Raw genomic sequence first — 18,258 nt, 5'->3', positions numbered from 1 at the left:
TTTCCAGCTTGAGGTGTAATTGGCCATAACACTGTGGAAGTTGAAAGTGGACAACATGATGATGGGAAAACATGCGTATTTGGAACTGATTACTACAATAAAGTTCATTAAGATGTCTGTCACTTCACATAGTTATGTTTTTTTGTATGAGAAGTTTTAAGATCTAGTGTCTCAGCAACTTTCAAGTGACAGTACAGCACCGCTGAGTGCAGTCACCCATCCTCATTATTTCTTATTCTAGCTCTTCCTGAACCATTCGAGAGTAAATTACAGAGGTTACAACGCCTCAGCCCCAAATACTGCACCACGTATCTCCCGAGAACAAGAAAAATCTCTTACACAACCAGAGCGTCGTGATCAAATTCAGGAAATTTAACATGGCTACAGCACTATTACCTAACTTAAAACATATATTCAAATTTTGCCAACTGTCCCAATATTGTCCTTTCTAGAAACTTCTTTCAACAATCCAGAATCCAATCCAGAATCAGGCATTGCACTTAGATGTCGGCGTCTTTTGTCTCCTGTAATCTGGAACTGTCCTTCAGCTTTTCATTTTCCTTTATGGCGCCGACTGCGTTGAAGAATGAGGGCGCACTGTTTGCACCGTATGCTTAAGTTTCGGTTTGCCTGACTGTTTCTTGGGATGAAATTTAGATGATGCAGCTTTCGCAGGAACAAGTGATGGTGTGTCCCCTTCACGGCGTCATACCAGGAGGCACCTGACTTCATTTAGTTCCCTTTTGGTAACCAAGCCACGTCTTCCCGAAAATCAGATCGAGGGGTTAAGTTCGAGTCCATGGGACTCTGGGGTCCAACTGCTACCCCATCCATAGCTTTGTGGGTTGCCCTAGGCTCATTTAGTACGAGGGGTGGGATGGAGGCCCCCACGCCTTTCTGAATCTTCTCTGGATGGGCTCTTAGTCGCTAAGCCCTGAGTCCTGCCATGTTCATCCAATCTACGGTCGGCCGGGGTTGGGGGGGACTATTTGGTTACTGATAGTTTCACAATAAATGCTGTATCTTCAAAAAATCAAGAACACCTTGGAAGACGGCTGAGTCTGATCGCAGGTAAGGTAGGCGCCGCTGGCCTCCACCTGGAGTATGAAATCAAAGGGGTCTATTGTATCCTGAAGCAGGTAACTCTTTCCGTTTAGCTGCTAGGATTAGAGCACATGTTAAACTTTTTTTAGAAACTCACTAAAATCCCTACCTATTGCCAGCAAATGGTTACAAAGTCAGTGAAGGCTTACAGAACAGTGTCCTTGGAACTGTGATAAGATAGGAAAGAAATAGGAAAGGCTACTATTCCTCAAATCGTTATATCTTTTTTCTAGGGGAAAACTCAGAATTACTATCAATAAAATGACAGAACATAAATTTCAAAAAAGGCAATTACGGGCTAAATCGCGTCCCTCTAAATTTCATGTGTTGAGGTCCTAACCCCCGGTACCTCAGAATGTGACCTTGTGTGGAAATAGGGTCATTGCAGGTGTAATTAGCTAAGAGGAGATCATACCAGAGTACAGTGGGTCCCAATCCTGGGACCAGAGTCCTTAGAAGAGAGAACAGGAACGTGGACGCACAAAGGAAAGGAAGCCACATGAAGAAACAGAGCCTCACACAGGGAGCACTCGAGATGGGGGTAATGCAGCTACGAGTTAGGGGAGTGGAGGCGGGAGCAAGATCAGGTTGTCCCTCCCGGCCCCTGAAGAAAGCAGCCCTGTCCATACCTGGGTGTCAGCCATCCAGCCTCTAGAACTGTGAGACATTGAGTATCTGCTGGGGAGACCCCCGACTTTTACGTGGTTTAACTTCGTAGTCATTTCCTAGTGGGTCTCCCCGCCCACCCCTCACCACGGTCCCGACCCCCCGTTACGGCCCCAGGATATTCTTCTTCCTATCTGCTTAAAATCCTTCAGAGTCCCCCCATTTCCTTCAAGGTGAAAATCTGAATTTCCCTGCCCAGCAGCCGAGGCCATTTTGGACCTGATCTTCCCCTACTGTCAGGTCCTACCTCCTGACACAAGCCCCATCCTTCCCAAGACTGTTCCTATGTGGAACAGAGGCTGCCTGGTCCTCCCCGGACACAAGCTAGCCACGACCTGGGTCCCAGGCACACTCAGCAGCTGATGCCTGGCCGGCCTTGGAGTGGTGGAGGGTCCTCTCTGCAAAGTGTTCATGGCTCTCTCTGGTCTCCTGCTCCCTGGCCTCGGGCTCCGTCTTTCTTGCCCTCCTGGCTGCCTGGGGTCCCCCCTCCTAGCACGTGGCTCCCTGGGCTTTCACTCTTGGTGTCTTGTCCATTCCCTGAATGCGAGGGGCAGGTATGTACCCTCCGTCCCTCTCTCCCAGCGCAGGGCCCGGCACGTGGCGGCGGCTCCAAAACGTCTTATCGAATGTGCGCATGGGTGAGTGAGGGAGTGCGAGAAACTGGACCGTGCCTCTAAGAACCCCCAAATTTGTACAACAGGCACATTAGACATAAATGATTCGAATTATGAAACAGTTCATCCTTTAAAAGATAATTTTCTGCAGGAATTCAGTAAATGGGAAGCTGCTCTAGTGAATCTGAAAACACAACTCGGATTTAAAAATCCCATGACAGACGCTTGACTCTTGGACTCTTGGTACTTGGACACTTTAATTTGGTTCCACAACTGTTGAGCTGTGACCTATCGCCTTCCAGAATACTGAAGAGGAAAGTGCACGTCACTCTAGGTGTTAAGGAAATTCGTAACCACTAACAGCTCTCCAAACCTCTTCCTTGCGAGACACCTTTTCTCATGGAAACCCTCGCAGCCGCCCCATGAAGCTCGAGTTCAGGAATTTCTGGCTGCAGGAAGCACGCCGCTCCCTTCAAATTCAAGCCACTTCTTATCCCGGCTGAAGTCCTTCTGTTTTCTCAGAAGCATGGGGTCGGGGAGCTCCCTCACCAAGCCCGAGGCAGGGGCAGCTGAGCGGCTAGCCTCCTGGCAAGAACAGACCCAGCACAGCTCCCGTTTCTCTGATGGCCGACCTCAGCCTGGCCCCGCTCTGGGGCTGGGGATGCACGGGAGGTTAGGACGGCTCCCAGCTTATCTCTGAGCCCAGGCAGGACACAGGCTCTCGGACGATGTGTCCACAGAGCCAGAAAACAATGTTACCAGGAGGCAGTAGCGTTTGAACTCAGAAACTTTGTGGTTGGGATCTTTCTCAGCCGGCACTGTGGACATTTGATACCCATTTTCTGCTTCTTCTGCCCAAATGACTAAGAATCTCCTTTGGTCAATTAGACCCTTCCCCATTCCCCACACACAGGTCCACCAATGGACTCAGAATTTGGCTCAGGAATTGGAACTGAGCATCATTAGAAGCAACAAAGCACAACAACACTTTTGCTGAGAAAAGGAAGCTTTCCTTTCTCCTCCAGAAGCTGTGGGGAATGAGGTGGTGATGTCTGGTGCTACTGCAGCCACTTCACCACCACCATGGTGGGCCCGGAGCTGTGGCGTCCACTGTGGGGAAACTGAGAAGAAAACAAAGAGTGTGGAAAACAGAGAGGAGACACGGAGGAAAACGGGGTCCTTGGTGTCATCCTTTTAGCTTGTGGATCAAACCTTTCCTGTTCTCCACAAGAACTTCTAAAAAATTTTTTCATTTCTGTGAGCCAATAAATCCCTTCGTAGCTCCAGTCAATTTGTGCTTTTGTTCATTTTTGGTAATTTGCATCAAAAGGCCTGATAGCACTTAGTAGCTGTGCAATTTTGGCAAATTACCTAACTTCTCTGACCTGTGGTTTCCTCAGTCGTAAAGTCAGGACAATAACAGTGAGAACGATGACAGATTATTGTGCCCATCAAATGTACGTGAGGCTTGGATTGGTTTTCAATAGTGACTGGAACAAACCCAGTGGTTTAAAGACAACACGGTTGTATCATCTCATCGCTGTGAGGTCAGAATTCTGATGGGAGGCTCAGGGCTAGAATTGAGGTGTCCATGGGGCTGCGTTCCTCTCTGGGGGCAGGATGGGAGAATCATTTCCTTGACTTTTCCAGTTTGCACAGGCTGCTCTAACTCCTCGGCTTGGGCCGTGGGCATCTGCAGTGCTCACAATGGTGGCGGCGATGTCCCTGAAACCTCTGGTTCTCCTACCTCCCTCTTTCACTTACAAGGGGATTTGTGATTACCCGGACAGCTGGATAATCTGGGATAATCTCCTTTTCCCAAGGCTGGACGATTAGCAGCCTTCATTCCTTCTGCAGCCTTAATCCCTCCTTGCTGTACTGTTCGCACAGGGTCCCGGGATTAGGACAGGACATCTATGCGGGGGAAGCCCACGGGCCTTATTCTGCCTCACGGGGTCCAGCCTGGGGTGGACACCCCTGCCGTGCTCGCTGATACACAGAGGAACACTGAGGCCCAGCTGGGGGTACAAGAAAGTCTCTCGGGGAAAATGACATCTATGCCGAGCCCACCGTGACGTCTGGAGTTGACCCGATAGTTCAGGCATGGGGCCAGGCACTTCGCCGTGACCGTTAGTGATCTTCACGCGATTCAAACTGAACCACAGATAAATAACGGAAGGTTAGTAACCTTAGTTCCATTTCACAGACTGATAACCAGAGGTCCAGAGATGTGGTACTATGGCCCCTCATGCGCTGGCAGGACTAGAGAGGTTTCCTCCAGCGAAGAAGACACAAAGGTGGGCAGATTCGGGTGTGGGGACCGGTGGGCCCCGCGGGGGACAGCAGCACAGGGTGCGGGCTGCCAGGAAACCACACTGTGCTGGCTGGGGGGCTTCACGAGCTCTCAGGGGTCAGAGGCAGGTGAAGCTGGCCCGTCTCAGGGTTTCTCCGCAGGCTGGGTCACCCTCCACGGCGTGCGGTTCGGCCCGATGCGGGGTGCTGCCAGCCACGGGGCTTCATCCGCAAGTCCCTGTGGGCTCCTGCTGGGGGCTCTGCCCCCCCTGCCGTGCTTGGTGCCCAGAAACCCCCAGGGGGCGGTTTGGAGGGACAGCTCGGGCAAGACAGACCACACGGCTTCAGGGGCAGCCACGGGCTCTGGCCCTCCAGCAACGATGGCGGAGAAGCCGAGGTCCCAGCTCTGGACCAGCTGACTACACCCCATGTAGGCAGCCACTGCTGGGTATGGTTCCAGAGATCCTTGGGGATTAGGACTTGTTTGGACAGGACGGGAGCTCCGCTGCATAGAGAACTTTGCAGGCCACCTCCTAAGAACCGGATGTCTTCCCCAGTAGGCGGCGAGCCCACCCGAAGCCTCAGGATCCCAGTCTGAGCCCGGGGGGGGGGGGGGGGGCGGTGCTGGCTGGCTTCTGCCCTTCCTGTCGGATAAAGCAGCTGAGGTCCAGAGAGAGGGAAGGGCATAGGCGAGCCCCACCTTCCCAGGGATTCCTGCAGCCGAACGATTTCCTTGGAGCCCCACCACCTGTCGCCCTTGAGAGAATAAGGGGGAACACAGCATGCAGAGCTCCTGCCCCCCAGAAGCCTCAGAACGGTGGGCTGCTTCAGGTGGGCTGGAGACCACACCCCACAGGGACGGTCTCGGCCAGTGTGTGCCTCCTGCAACAGGTCCCGACGGGCCTCCTCCTGCTTCTTCACGGATAGAGCCCACGTGCTGGAGGGACTCGCTCAGACTTAGCTGATCCGGGGCATCTGGCTGGAAGGCGGCTGTGGAGAGAAGGGCCCTGGGACATGTGTGGGCTTCTGCACAGCTCTGGGTGGTATCCGAGCAAACGCGCATGAGCCTCACATCCTCTTGCTCTTTTAGGAAACACGACCTTCGTGTGGCACAGAAATATCACCGCCTGCTATCTGCCGAAGTGTCGGGGAACACAGGGCGTGACCTGCGGAATGCCCACTCCGCGCTAAGCCCTGCGGACTCCTCGATCCCTACGAAAACCCCTTGGGCAGGCATTATGACTCCCACGTTCGCTCAGGAGGAAATTGCAGCTCAGAGAGGGTGAACGACTCGCCAAGGCCACACAGATCGTGGTGGCGCACTTAGGACTTGAACCCTGGTTAGCTGAACTCAAAGGACGGAGGTTTGCCAAATCCCAGGACGCCTTCCTTTCAGGGAAGCATCAGGGAACCCGGACACCAGGCTGTGTGGTCTGAGCTCCTGGCAAATGCAGGAATTCCTTCGGTGGAGTCTGTCAGGCCCACGGGCTCCAGCCAGACGTCTGTACGCCTGGGTTTTGCCTCTAACCAGCTGTGATCTGGGCTCTGACTTGAACAAGCCAAGTTCAACCATTTTTGAAGGCTGAACTAGTCCACACTCTCATATCTCCCCGACCTGAAAGTCAGTGATTCTATGGTAAACCCCGTGGCCTGGCTCCCGTGGTACCTTCCTGGACCACAGAGGCTGCCCCACGATGACCACATTCGCACGACACCCTGGCGGGTCGGGATTTGGCTGTGATTTGAGCTCTGAAGCTCTGACTCAGAACTGGATTCTGTGGTGAAACGGGCGTGTGTTTTGCTGGAACAGAATGGAGTGGGGGCTACGCGGCGAGGACAGCCTCCTGGGGGTCACGCGCCTTCAGCTCCCCTGGTGGCCCGGTTCTGTGAGCTGATTCGCGAGGCTCTCCCCGCCCCTCCCGACCAGCCAGGGAGGTTCCAGCTGAGGCAGGAATGACTGCCCGAGACCCAGGGGAGCTGCCACAGCTCCAGCACCACACCGAGGCTGCTACCATCCGGAAGCTTCTATGATGGTCCAGGTGTCACAATCAGGATGCCACCACAGTCAAAAGGTGCAGCCGCAGCTACGCCCAGAGCCGTGCTGGGCCTGCTGCCGTCCACCCCAGCAACTTCCATGCTCTCTGCTTCCTAACACGCACGAAGGTAGTGGCTGGACGCCGGCGTTTCTGCAAGATCAGCAGACCGGGCTCCTCCTCACCTCCGACGGGGGGGATGCCCATCTGAGCTCTGCTAAGCGGGCTCCAGCGCCCCAGCCTCGACCGTCGAGGAAGAGGGGGAACCAAGGCGAAGCCCTGTCTGCCACCACCAGCTCTTTTCTGTGAAGACTAACTGGGATAGATTCTGGGGTTTGTAAGCCAAGAACCCAGACCAACACCTGCTGTCTCTGCTGGCCGGGCGCTCGGCCTTGGGAAGACACCTGCCCAGCACATGGCCGCCCAACCACGGCACGTCCACCCAACAACAGGCCCGTCTACCTGTCCAGCACGTGGCCATCCGACCATGGACGGGCACGTCCACTTGTCCGTTGAGCTGAAACCTGTGCTCGTCTGGCTCTCGCCCCTCCGTGCTCTGCTTTCTAGAGGCAAACACAATGAGCCAGCTCCTGCGTGCGTACATCAGAGATCTTAGGATGGTGACTGACATCCCAGAACTGGGCTTGGCTTTCAGACGGTCACCACCGAGGACCGCCTGGCCCCAAAGTCCAGCCGCAGAAGCCGGGGCAGAGGGAGTGGCAGGGACCACCTGTCACCTCCCACGGGAGAAGGGTATAGCCACGGGGTCTTAGCATAGGCCCAGTCCCTTGGAACCCACCGTAAACAGTGCTCGAATCTGGTCGCCAGAGGGCGTCGAGGTAAGCGGGTCTCGGTCTTTGTGAGGACCAGCTGCATCTGGACAGCTTCCTCCTCCCGTTCTCCCTGCACTTGGCCACCACCCACCGCTGCCTCGTTAAGGAGCCAGCGGCTCAGGGAGCTAGCAGGTGGCGGCTCATTACCCAACCTTTCAGAGAAGGGCACCTGGAGGTCAAGTGACTTTTTTCACATCATGCTAATTAAAACCTTCTGTAGCTGTTATTTGCAAGTTCATGGGCTCCTTAAAAGCTCTGTCCGTGATTTTAAAAGCTCAATTCACTCACCAACCACTTTGACGCTGCCATTAAGAAGAGGAGTCAAACAGAAAAGAAGAGGCAGGTCCCCCTCATTCTGGTTTTGTGTGACTGTCAGAGAGTTTGGTGAAATAAATTAACTGCCTTTGGCCCCAGAATTTGTTTATCCATAATACTTCTTGGTCTCCTACACTGAGTAAATATTATGAACTATACAGACACCGAGAGCTTGACCCCGAGAAACAGACCATCCAGTGGGGCATGGCCGCGTGTGCTGGCCAGAGGGCGAGGAGCCGGTCCCGCCGGGGCAACGGGCTAACACTTGCAAGACGAGGGGAGAGACAGGAAGAAAAGGCACAAGCATCCCGTCTTTACCGTGGGAACCTCCTGAGCGGCCGGCCAGGAGTCTGGGCGCCCTGGTCCTCGGCCTGGCTCTTCTCTCCAGCCTTCCTGTGGACGCAGGCACAGCCAGGACTTCCTGGTAAAGTCCGCCTTGACTGGAGCTCGCCTGGGTCGCGGCCGGTGGAGGGCACTTTCTGGACCGTGACTGAGCCAGAAGAGAAGACCAGGCCTTTTGGGCAGATTGAGCAGATTTGCAAGGACAAGTGTGAACCTCTAAACGTCCCTTTCCTACCAGGTCCTCGCCCTGAGGGTCACACACTGGAGGAGTGTCCTGCCGTGGTGCCAAGCAGCCCCTAGGAAGAAGCTGGGTGGTGGGGACACTGCCTCCCTGTGTTGTTTTCCCAAACTTCTGCGCATCTGCAATTCTCTGGAAACAGAGTTTTTTGTTGGGGTTTGTTTGGGGCTTTTGTCGTTTTGTTTGTTAGAAGCTCATTGCTGTTGATACTCCTAGAGGAGGTAGCGAGTGATTTACCCTGTCCTCTCCGGAGGCGACGGGGAGGGCGGGTGGGGGGGGGCATCCCCAGCTGGGGAAAAGAAGCCAACACCAGGGCTGTGAGTTAAACCCAAGCCATACTGGGGGGTTGGCTGGGGGCCATGGAGGGAAGTGGGGGAAATCCAGGAGCCAAAGGCAAGAATCAAGGCAGCCCCACAGGCCCTGGGAGGCAGGGAGGGAGGGGAGGCAGGGCTGGGAGCCAAGCAGGCAGGAGCTTCCGATGGAGATGTGAGCAATGCCTCTGGTCCCCTGGGTCTGAGGTTTGCTGTTACCAGCGAGGGGGCGTGACATCCAGTGTGCGGCACCCACTACGACAAGCGGTGAGGGCTGAAGGGACAAAGACAGGAAGAGTGATACACAGATAAATGGGAGAAGAGGAAACCTTTGCTGCTCACAGGCCGTGCTCTCTAGCCAGGCACCAGACACGGAGCCGGGCGCCTCCTGGGACCTCACGGCCCCTCTCACCAATGCGTCAGGGTGGAAGGCCTCCTCTGCAGTGAACTCCAGAGAACGGCAGCTCAAAGAAGCAACATGACTTGTGTCCACGCAGCTAGTCGGTGGCACAGCTGGGACGGACATGTGGGTCAGCCGGACCCGGAGCCCAAGCCTGGAACACACTGGCTGCCAGCCCCAGCCCCCGCAGGCCTGGGGGAGTCTCCCCTCAAGGTACAGAAGTGGTTATGAGGTCACCTCACCCACATCCCACCCTCGGGGGCACATGGCAGGTTTTGTAGCGCAGGACCCGCCCTCCCGGCCCAGGGTGGCTGCCGTGCTTGGAGGCCCCAGTGCACCACCGGCCACTGCTGCAGCGATGGCCCGACCCAGGGGCAGCGCATCACTAAGTTTCATGACTCTCACCCGAACTGCCCTCCGCACAGCGCACTGCCGCTCCAGCTTCCCCACACAGAGTGAGGCCCATCGGTCAGCAGGAGTTTCCAACCTCACCCATCTCGGGGCCGTCTTTAGAAAAGCAGCTTTCTTGAGTGTAATTTACACAGGATACTCAGGGTGGTTTGACTCGAACGTCCGCCTTTGACCAGGGAGCCTCTACTTAAGATGTTTAAATGATGGGGACAATCTTAAAGTCTCTCAGACAGAAGGAGTTGCATTCTGCGTTTGTGGGGGCCTGACACTGTCCCCACTGAAGCCCCAACATTCATCCCCGGGTCTGTGCTGGGTGGAAGCCCGAGACAGCACGAGCTTCACGTCATCATTGCATCAGGCGCCCATGGCCCCTGACGTGGTTGTAATGATCCCCGTTGCCGTGGGTAAGGAAGCAGAAGACAGCGAGCTGGGGCAACTCTGGGTTTAAATCCTGGCCGTTGGAGCCCATACACAGCCCCTCATCTCCTGACTCCCCACCCCGGGCTTTCCAGACATGGGGGCACCCCAGCCGCCATCAGCCCCTGCAAGACTCCGAGAACATCCCTTGCCCTCTCTGGGCCTCTGTGCGCGGAGGGTTGGAGTCGCTCCCCTCCATGGCCTGGGTGGGGAGACGGGGCAGGAGACAACAGACAGGCCTAGACCCCAGCCTTTTCATCGCCCATCGGAGTGAGTGGGAAGCAATGCTTGGGCAAAGCAAGACACACCCCAGCCCCCAACCCAAGACACACCCCAGCCCCAACCCCAAGACACACCCCCCAGCCCCCCCCCCCACCCGGTGGCTCTGAGCACCCTCCCCCCAGCTCTGAGCACCACCGCACCACCCTCCCTCCCCATGGCTCTGAGACAACCCCCCCCCCACAGCGGAGTTGGCTGGGGGGTAGGGGAGGCAAGGGAGAGAAGGTGGGGGAGGGGAGGAGGCCCATATTTCAAGCAGCCATTCAACACATGCAAGGCAGCCCAGCCCTGTCAAGAGGCTCCCCTTGTCCCAGGAGCGAGTCACTCAAGCAGGTGGAAGTGGTTATCCTTGTTCAGAGAAACCGGGCGCCGGACATCGCCAGAGGCCCTGAAGGAGGACAAGAATGAAAACCAGACCCTGCAGGGCTGCCAGCCACCGAGGAGGCAGGGTGGGGGAGGAGTGCGTTTTAAAGCTGGGAGAAGGAGGGGTCACCCCTGCAGCCAGCCAGCCTGCTTTCCGGCCAGCCAGCAGGGCAGGGAGCCCTGGGAACGCCTCGTGTGGATCTCGGTCTTGCTGCCGCCTCGGCCGGGCTCTGGCTGGGCTTTGTTTCCGTCCTTGCACAGCGAAGACGCTGGTGCGAACATTACGACTGTTTTGCTCCACAATTTGCTGGAATCTGCAGACACAAAGCTTCACTATAAAGGGGATACACGGAAAATTCCAAAGATGAGGCTCCCCTCGGGAATGTGTGGGTCTTGCCCAAAGCTCGAGGACACCACCGTCCTCTTGAGCTCCCGGAGCTGCGGCAGCCCATGCATTCTGCCTGCTCAGGGAAGGGGGGGGAGACCCGCAGGCGCTCAGCTCCAGCACTCCATGCTGCTCACAGATCCACCGTGCTCACCCCGTGGCCAGTGGGCCAGGCAGGGGACTCCAAGGCACAGGGTGGCAGCCCGCCGGCTCAGCCACGTCGTGCCTTTGCTAACCTGGGGAAGAGGGTGTAGGCTGCCACCGAACCAGGACACAGAGGCTGCATCCCACAGCTTCGAGTCCACGAAGAGTAAGCGGGGGCTGGGCCCGGCTCCATGTACCAGCTGCTGTCCTCAGGCAGATCCCTTCGGAGTCTCAGCCAGTTTGCACATTAGCAAAACACAAACCGTGCACATGTACTTGCAGAGCCTCTGAGAATATCGACCAAGAACCACAGAGTCTGCCCAGCAGGTCACATACCTCCGTGGATGGTGTGTGACCATCGCCCACGTTCACCACATCGGTGATGTGACGGTTGCAAGACACATCATTACCTCCCGTCCAGATGCGAAAGGAAGAAACACTGTTGGGCGCCTGGGTGGCTCAGTGGGTTAAGCCTATGCCTTCAGCTCAGGTCATGATCTCAGGGTCCTGGGATCGAGCCCCGCATCGGGCTCTCTGCTCAGCGGGGAGCCTGCTTCCCCCTCTCTCTCTGCCTGCTTCTCTGCCTACTTGTGATCTCTCTCTCTCTGTGTCAAATAAATGAACAAAATCTTAAAAAAAAAAGGAAGAAACTCTGCCGATCAACCGCGGCTCCAGGCCCTCCTGTCACGTGGAACGTCCACTGTGTCCTTGTGACGAGTTGTCAGATGGACGTGGACGCCCTTTCATACGCACGAGACAAGGAAAATGTGAGGCAGGCCCAACCCTGCCGAGTCCTTCATTCATTCGGCACGACTGCGGGGTGCAGAGGGAGAAACCCAGGCAGACTCCGCACAGAGCACCCAGCCTGAAGCCCCAGGCTGGGCTCGATCCCGTGACCCCAAGGTCACAACCCCAGCCAACAACTCTTGTGATCAGACCTTTAAATAACCTCTACCCCTGGCAAGGGGCAGCACGCTGCTCTGACCGAGCGGCCAGTCGCCTGACATGCCACCACGTCCCCCGCCCCACCAGGGCTCTTCCCTTGGCACCCAGGCTTCCTTGCCGTGCGCCCACCTCACCCCCAGGGGGCGGAGAGCCACAGCTGCGTGGGGCAGCCACCTGCCAACCCTGACTGTGAGTCCAGTCCACCCCAGGCCCAGGGCTTCGAGTGTGGGGAAGGCTGCCCTTCCCACCCGCCGTCCACGGTGACCCGTACCATGAGGCACTTGGGACCGGCAAGGATTCAAGCGTTGGAGCCTGAGAACAGCTTCTCTAAACTCTGGGCTTTCAAAGTTACTCTTCCTCAGAGATGCTGCTACGACCGTGACACACAACACTCCGGCTTGGGGTTCGCTGGCCGAAACTGGCACATTCATTCCCCACAACCACCAGACCAAGTCCATGCGATGGCTGCACTCAGTTCACGGAGGAGGGAGCTGGAGCTCAGAGAGGTGGAGTAATGTGCCTGAGGTCACACAGCTGCACCCGGTTTTCTCCTCTTGGAGCCTGCTGACACTGGGCCAGACGAGTCTGTATTGTAGGGTGCTGTCCCGGGCGCCCCAGCCTGTGGAGCAGGGTCCCTGGTCTCCAGCCTCTCGAAGCCAGCGACACCCACGTACAGCACGGGTACAACCAACCATGTCTTCCACGTTGCCGGACACCTCCCGGGGGCAAAACCAGCCCTGCTGAGAAACGCTGAGTTACAGCTGGCCACCGAGGAAGCCAGACCCCAGGACCCGGGCAGAGTGTTTCCACTGAGTCCGGAAAGAATGGGAGACCCCACGATTCTGGGCACGCGTCTGGTCTGTCTCGGGGGGCCACGTCGGCCTGCAGAGGTCAGTGGCCGTGGCAGGTGCCCAAGGCAGAACAGGTGGTCAGGGTTCAGGAGAAGCTGAGGCCGAGAGGGAGGCAGCTGACACAGCAGGCTTCCAGAGAACGTGGGTTCCCTCCGCCCTTCGTCCTTATAGACCCATCTATGCCCCAAGTGCCCCTTCTCAGGGACAGCTGTGCTGAGGGAAGCTAATCCTTTCCCTCTGCTCTTTGCACTCTTCCATTACAAACATAAGTGCTTCTATGGTAAGTGTGTGGTATTGGTTTCTCTATTTGAAAATTGACAGAAAGATGATTGTAACTTTGTGTCATACAGCAATTTTGAGATCTCCCCACAGTGGCGCATGCAGCTTTGTTCACTCTTCACCGCTCTGACCCATCACACTCCGGCTTTCCCCTGCTCAGCTGCGTCTCCAGTCGTGCGTGGCCGACATCCGCTGGTGACCATCCCGGAGAGGTGTCCTGCGTGCGAGCCCAACGCTTCTCGGGCACATCCTGAACACCGGAACTGCAGGCCTGCAGGCGGGACAGTGGAGGTGCCGTGTCCCCGTTCCCTGGACACTGCCGGGTTAGGCCCTGCTGGGCTGTGCCCACTCACACCCCACTAGCACTCTGTCCGAGGGAGCGCCTTCCCCGTCCGCACCAGCTCACGATGCCGCCCGTCTCCACAGCGTTTGCCGACCCGACAGAGCCTGTCCCCACCGCGGGTGGACCCAGCACGCAGACCAGCATCATGTGTCACGTGTGTGTCACGGGGGAAAGGCTGAGAGTCACTGGGTCCCTGAGAACAGCCACGAGTGACCACTGACATCACGCTGAGGTTTACAATTTGATGACTTGCTTCATGACCCCCAGAGAAATTCATCTCCGCCCGCGAAGCACTAACTGCTCTCAGAACAAAGCGCTCGTCACAGTGACTGCAGCGATGACAGAACTTCCCGGAGGATGCCATCAGTGCGGTCTGAACTCTGGCCCGTGCATCCCCGTGGGGGAGCCTCGGTGTTGGAGTCACCGTGAACCGGAGGTCGGCCCTCCTCCGTCCCACAAGGCTCTGCCTGAGGGCAGGTGGGACATGGGTGGCCCCGGGTGGCAGCTCTGGCCTCCCCCCTCCCCTCACTGCTTGACCAGCGGCAGGGGCCGGTGGGGGATGGTCTGCTGCCAGCCCACCAGGGAGAAGCCAGGGTCTGCTCACAGGGCAGCCTTAGGAGGTAACGTCTGCCTGTTTTGGGACGGCCTCCGGCCCTGGGCCTTTCAGACCTTCCTTGCTCACCTCCTGCGCCTGAGTCACAGTCTTCAGGTAGGTGCCAGGACAACATAGCAAGGAACCACGGAGCTGGGTTTGGTTCCACTCCTGGCCCAGGATCTGCCAGGGGCTGACGACCCCGTGGGGAAGGGGCGCTCCCATGGTTCCTCCTGAACCTGGTGTCGGTGCCACTGGTATGGTCTCGTGGGGGAGGCTCCGCCACTTAACCAGCCGGTAACTCCAGGAAGCCTCCTCCTCTCCCTGGGCCTCGGTTTCCCCATCTGTGCATGAGAGAGCTGGATCCACGGGCATTCCCCAGACCGCGTCCGTATGCTCCACGACTGGGGGGCTCCAAGCCCAAGCCCAGAAAAGGCCGAGGGCAGCAACCGGCCTGGAGGAGGCTTCGGAAGGTGGCACAACGCTGTGAGCCACCCAGCAGGGAAAAGGATGGTGTTTCCCAAACATCGTTGGCTGTGGAACCCTTTCCCAGTCGAACATGGAACGCCATCGTAACATCACTGGATCAGGGCTGTGGCTCACAAAGGAAGTGTCTTGGCGTCTTTGAAACGTGTTTGATAACAGCCAGCCCACATCGGTGTCCGCTGGACGCTGGCCCTGAGTACTGAACGTGTGTTTTACTCACTGCTCGCTGTGACCTTGTGTGCTCAGATGGCTGTTATTCCCACTCTGCAAACGGGGAAACTGAGCCACAGAGAGGACGAGAGACGCACCTAGGACCATGTGGATCATAAATCGTGGAGCCAGGCCTCAGCCTTATGAACCTCGGGTCCCAGGCTGTGGCTCCGTGACGAGGAATATAGGCGCGATCATCAGAGGCCGGGGAAGCCATGTCCCGTTGGAGCGGAGTCATCCATGGGGCGAGCCCCGTGCTAACGCCAGAATCGACAGGCAGGACCGTGGGCCCACGAAGCCCCCAGCATGCTGTGAGAAGCAGAGGGTGCGGGGGCACAGGGAGGGACCCCGATTGGACCTCGCAGCGCGGGACAGCAGGATCAGCTTCTGGTGATCGAATGCAAGGCTCGCGTCCTGCTCGGAGTGACTAGAGAGCTTGCAAAGGTCCCAAGTGCATAGCTACGAGGGAGGGGGAGCCGCGAGCACCCTCAACCGGGAGGGGCTGCCGAGGCCAGGGAGAGAGAGACGCAAAAGTACCCTCTTGCTGCTCCTGTCTTGGGCATCTGTGGGACGCCCATTCTCCAGAGTCTGCAGAGAAAACACAGACAGGGCTTTGCCTGGGGGCAGGGCGGGGAGTCGCCGTTGTTGGGCCAGACTGGTTGTGCTGACTGCAGTCACAACAGAGGCGTGCCCTGCTCTGCCTTTCTCCCTCTTCCCTTGTGCCCCTCTAGAACGGTGGCCCCCACAGAGGACCGGGAACTCCTGCCTGTGGAGGGGTCCCCGCGTGAGGCCGGCAGTGGACCCCGTGCAAGGGGACTGACAGCCAGTCCTGGGCGTCTTGCTCACCTGCAGAGTCCGATGGTTCTTCCGGAGCGGCTGGGGGTTCCTGCATGACAGGCTGTCCCTGAGCTGAGCGGTTCCCGAGAGCGGTACTCCGAGGACCAAGGGCAGGAGCGGGGCTGGGGGTGGGGGCCGGGACGCCCAGCTCTTCTCCCCACCACCCTTACCCTTGGAACGCCACCTGACTTCCTCCAGTCTTGATTTTCCCTTCTGTAGAGTAAGAAATCTCTTCGCAGTCAGTAAGGAGGATACCCTGGCAGGGTTGGAGCGCGGTGCCGCCTGCCTCCTGGGACAGTGGAGAGGACCCAATGAGAAAGTGCCTGCGCGTACAGAGCGCCGAGCCCGGCACACACCAACCCTCCTCGTAAATACGAAGGAGCAGCTCTCATTAGAGGGGACGGAAGGGCTGGTCTGGTAGAATCCCAGGCATGGAGAAGCCAGCAGGGACGTGGGGAAGGGAGGTCAGCCCGCTGGTGTCGCTGCCGAAAGCCATTCAGAGCCATGCGAGGCGGCCCCTCTCCTGCGGTTCATCAGCAGCTCCGCTGGTTTCCCGGGGTGGGACGAGCGTCCGGGTCACCGTGGGCAGCTGCGACGCCCGGCCACAGGTGCGGCCTCCCGCCTCTGCAGCTTTGTCCCCTCAGGGCCATCCGCGTGCCCTTGCTGGCAGTGGCCCTCCACTGCTTCTCCTTAAATCATGCCCGCCTTGCAGAGCCTGCCTGCTCGCGGGGCCCAGCTGTCTCCCGCGGAATGTGAATGGCGCCTGCCGGGCCATTTGTCTTGTGGCCTTGGCGCTCTGCCTTCTGGACGATGTTGGCAATGTGTGCCTCCGCAGCTTCAGAGCCATTATTCCATGTGTGTGTGTGCACGCGCGACGTTTTCTGGGAGTAGACGGGGCCCATGAAGACGGAAGGACGGCTCTTGCCTGTGTCGGGAACGGTACAGGCCGCATCCCCCTCACCGTCTGATTCTGTCCATCCCGCACACCCATTCACACCGACGGAAGAGCCGCAGGGCTGAAACTCCGGTGTGGGTCTTGTCAAACCCGACGGCACACGCCGTCCCCCAAGGTCTCATTAACCTGTGGTCTGGGTCTGTGGGCCTGGAGCCTGGGGCCTGGCATTTCCAGCAGAGGGATCTGCGGTCGCTGGCTTCTGGACCACATGTGGATAGCCCGGCGGCTCTCAGACTTTCTCACACGCCACGGTCACTGCTGGTGTGTGCGCGGCTACGGACGGCAGCCTCTCAGCCCTAGCGTTTCTCCTTCTGCCAGCCTAGGAAGAGGCCTGGTGATCTGCATTTCTAAGACGTTCTCATGCTGCCAACCAGTGTCCTCTTGTGACCTGGGTTGGAGCTCTGGAGCTCTGTGACTTCTCCTGGAGGCCTCCAGTCCCACCCTCTTGCCACATCCCAGGCCCGCAGGGCGCCTCAGGTCTGCCCCATGCTCGGCCGACAACATCCTCGCGCTCTCTACGCTCTGTCTTGAACGGGTGACCTTAAAGGGCTTCACATCCACAGATCCGCTGGCCTCCTTATCCCACAGACGGATGCTCCTGGTGCTTTGACCCGAGCCTGCCACGGAACCCCCAGCACTGGTCTTTTTCTCTTTCTTTCTTTCTTTCTTTCTTTCTTTCTTTTTAAGATTTTATTTATTTATTTGACACACAGAGATCACAAGTAGGCAGAGAGGCAGGCAGAGAGAGAGGAAGGGAAGCAGGATCCCCGCCGAGCAGAGAGCCTGATGCGGGGCTCGATCCCAGGACCCTGAGATCATGACCTGAGCTGAAGGCAGAGACTTTAACACACTGAGCCACCCAGGTACTCCCCAACACTGTTCTTTGTATCCGTGTCCCTGCTCACACCCCCGGACTCCTGTCCCTGGCGTCCCTGGGCCATCAGTCCACACCGGCCTATGCTAGGCCCACGACCCAGAGTATCCTCCTCTTTTGGGTTCCACTCAGGGCAGTGGACAGCTGCCGCGGACCTGGCATGCGAGGCTGTCCCCGAAGGAGGCAGGAACCACGGAGCTAATTAAGCCAACATGGACACAGGGGCCTGGAACTCAGGGGCCTGCCCTCTCCCACCCCCTCCCACCAGAGCTTCACAGAGCTGGAATGAATTAGTTTGACCCTATCGACTGATGACATTAATGAGGTGGTTGTGTAATGCTTTCTTGAGCAGGGCTGGCTTCTGGCCCTGGCCCAGGGCTCAGCTGGACCCTGGCAGGCTTCCGAGCCCATCCCTGCCCACTCCCTTGAGTCTCCCACTGGCTGGTGCCCTCTACATGCCTGGGCCCCACATCTCATCACCAGCCACCCTGACCCCTTTGTCTCCCCTGACAAACCAGGGGACATGCCCTTGGACCTTACCCAGAGCCCCAACTCAAGGAGCTTTCTGCTTTACGAGCTGGGCCTTTCTGCCCAGAGAAGCTCGTGTTTGTAGCCCAAGCAGAAGCGAGCAGGTGTTTCAGCAATGAGGGATGGCCTCGAGGCCTTGGAGCCACACTTCTGTGACTAAGAACCTTTGGCCTTAAAGACGCAACACTCTTGTCCCTAAGCTTGTATGGCC

Source organism: Enhydra lutris, unplaced genomic scaffold (genome assembly GCF_002288905.1).
Source record: "Enhydra lutris kenyoni isolate GAN:26980312 unplaced genomic scaffold, ASM228890v2 scaffoldscaffold29, whole genome shotgun sequence".
Classification (NCBI taxonomy): Eukaryota; Metazoa; Chordata; class Mammalia; order Carnivora; family Mustelidae; genus Enhydra; species Enhydra lutris.
The sequence above is the reverse complement of the archived record's forward strand: the minus strand, read 5'-3'. Positions refer to the sequence as shown.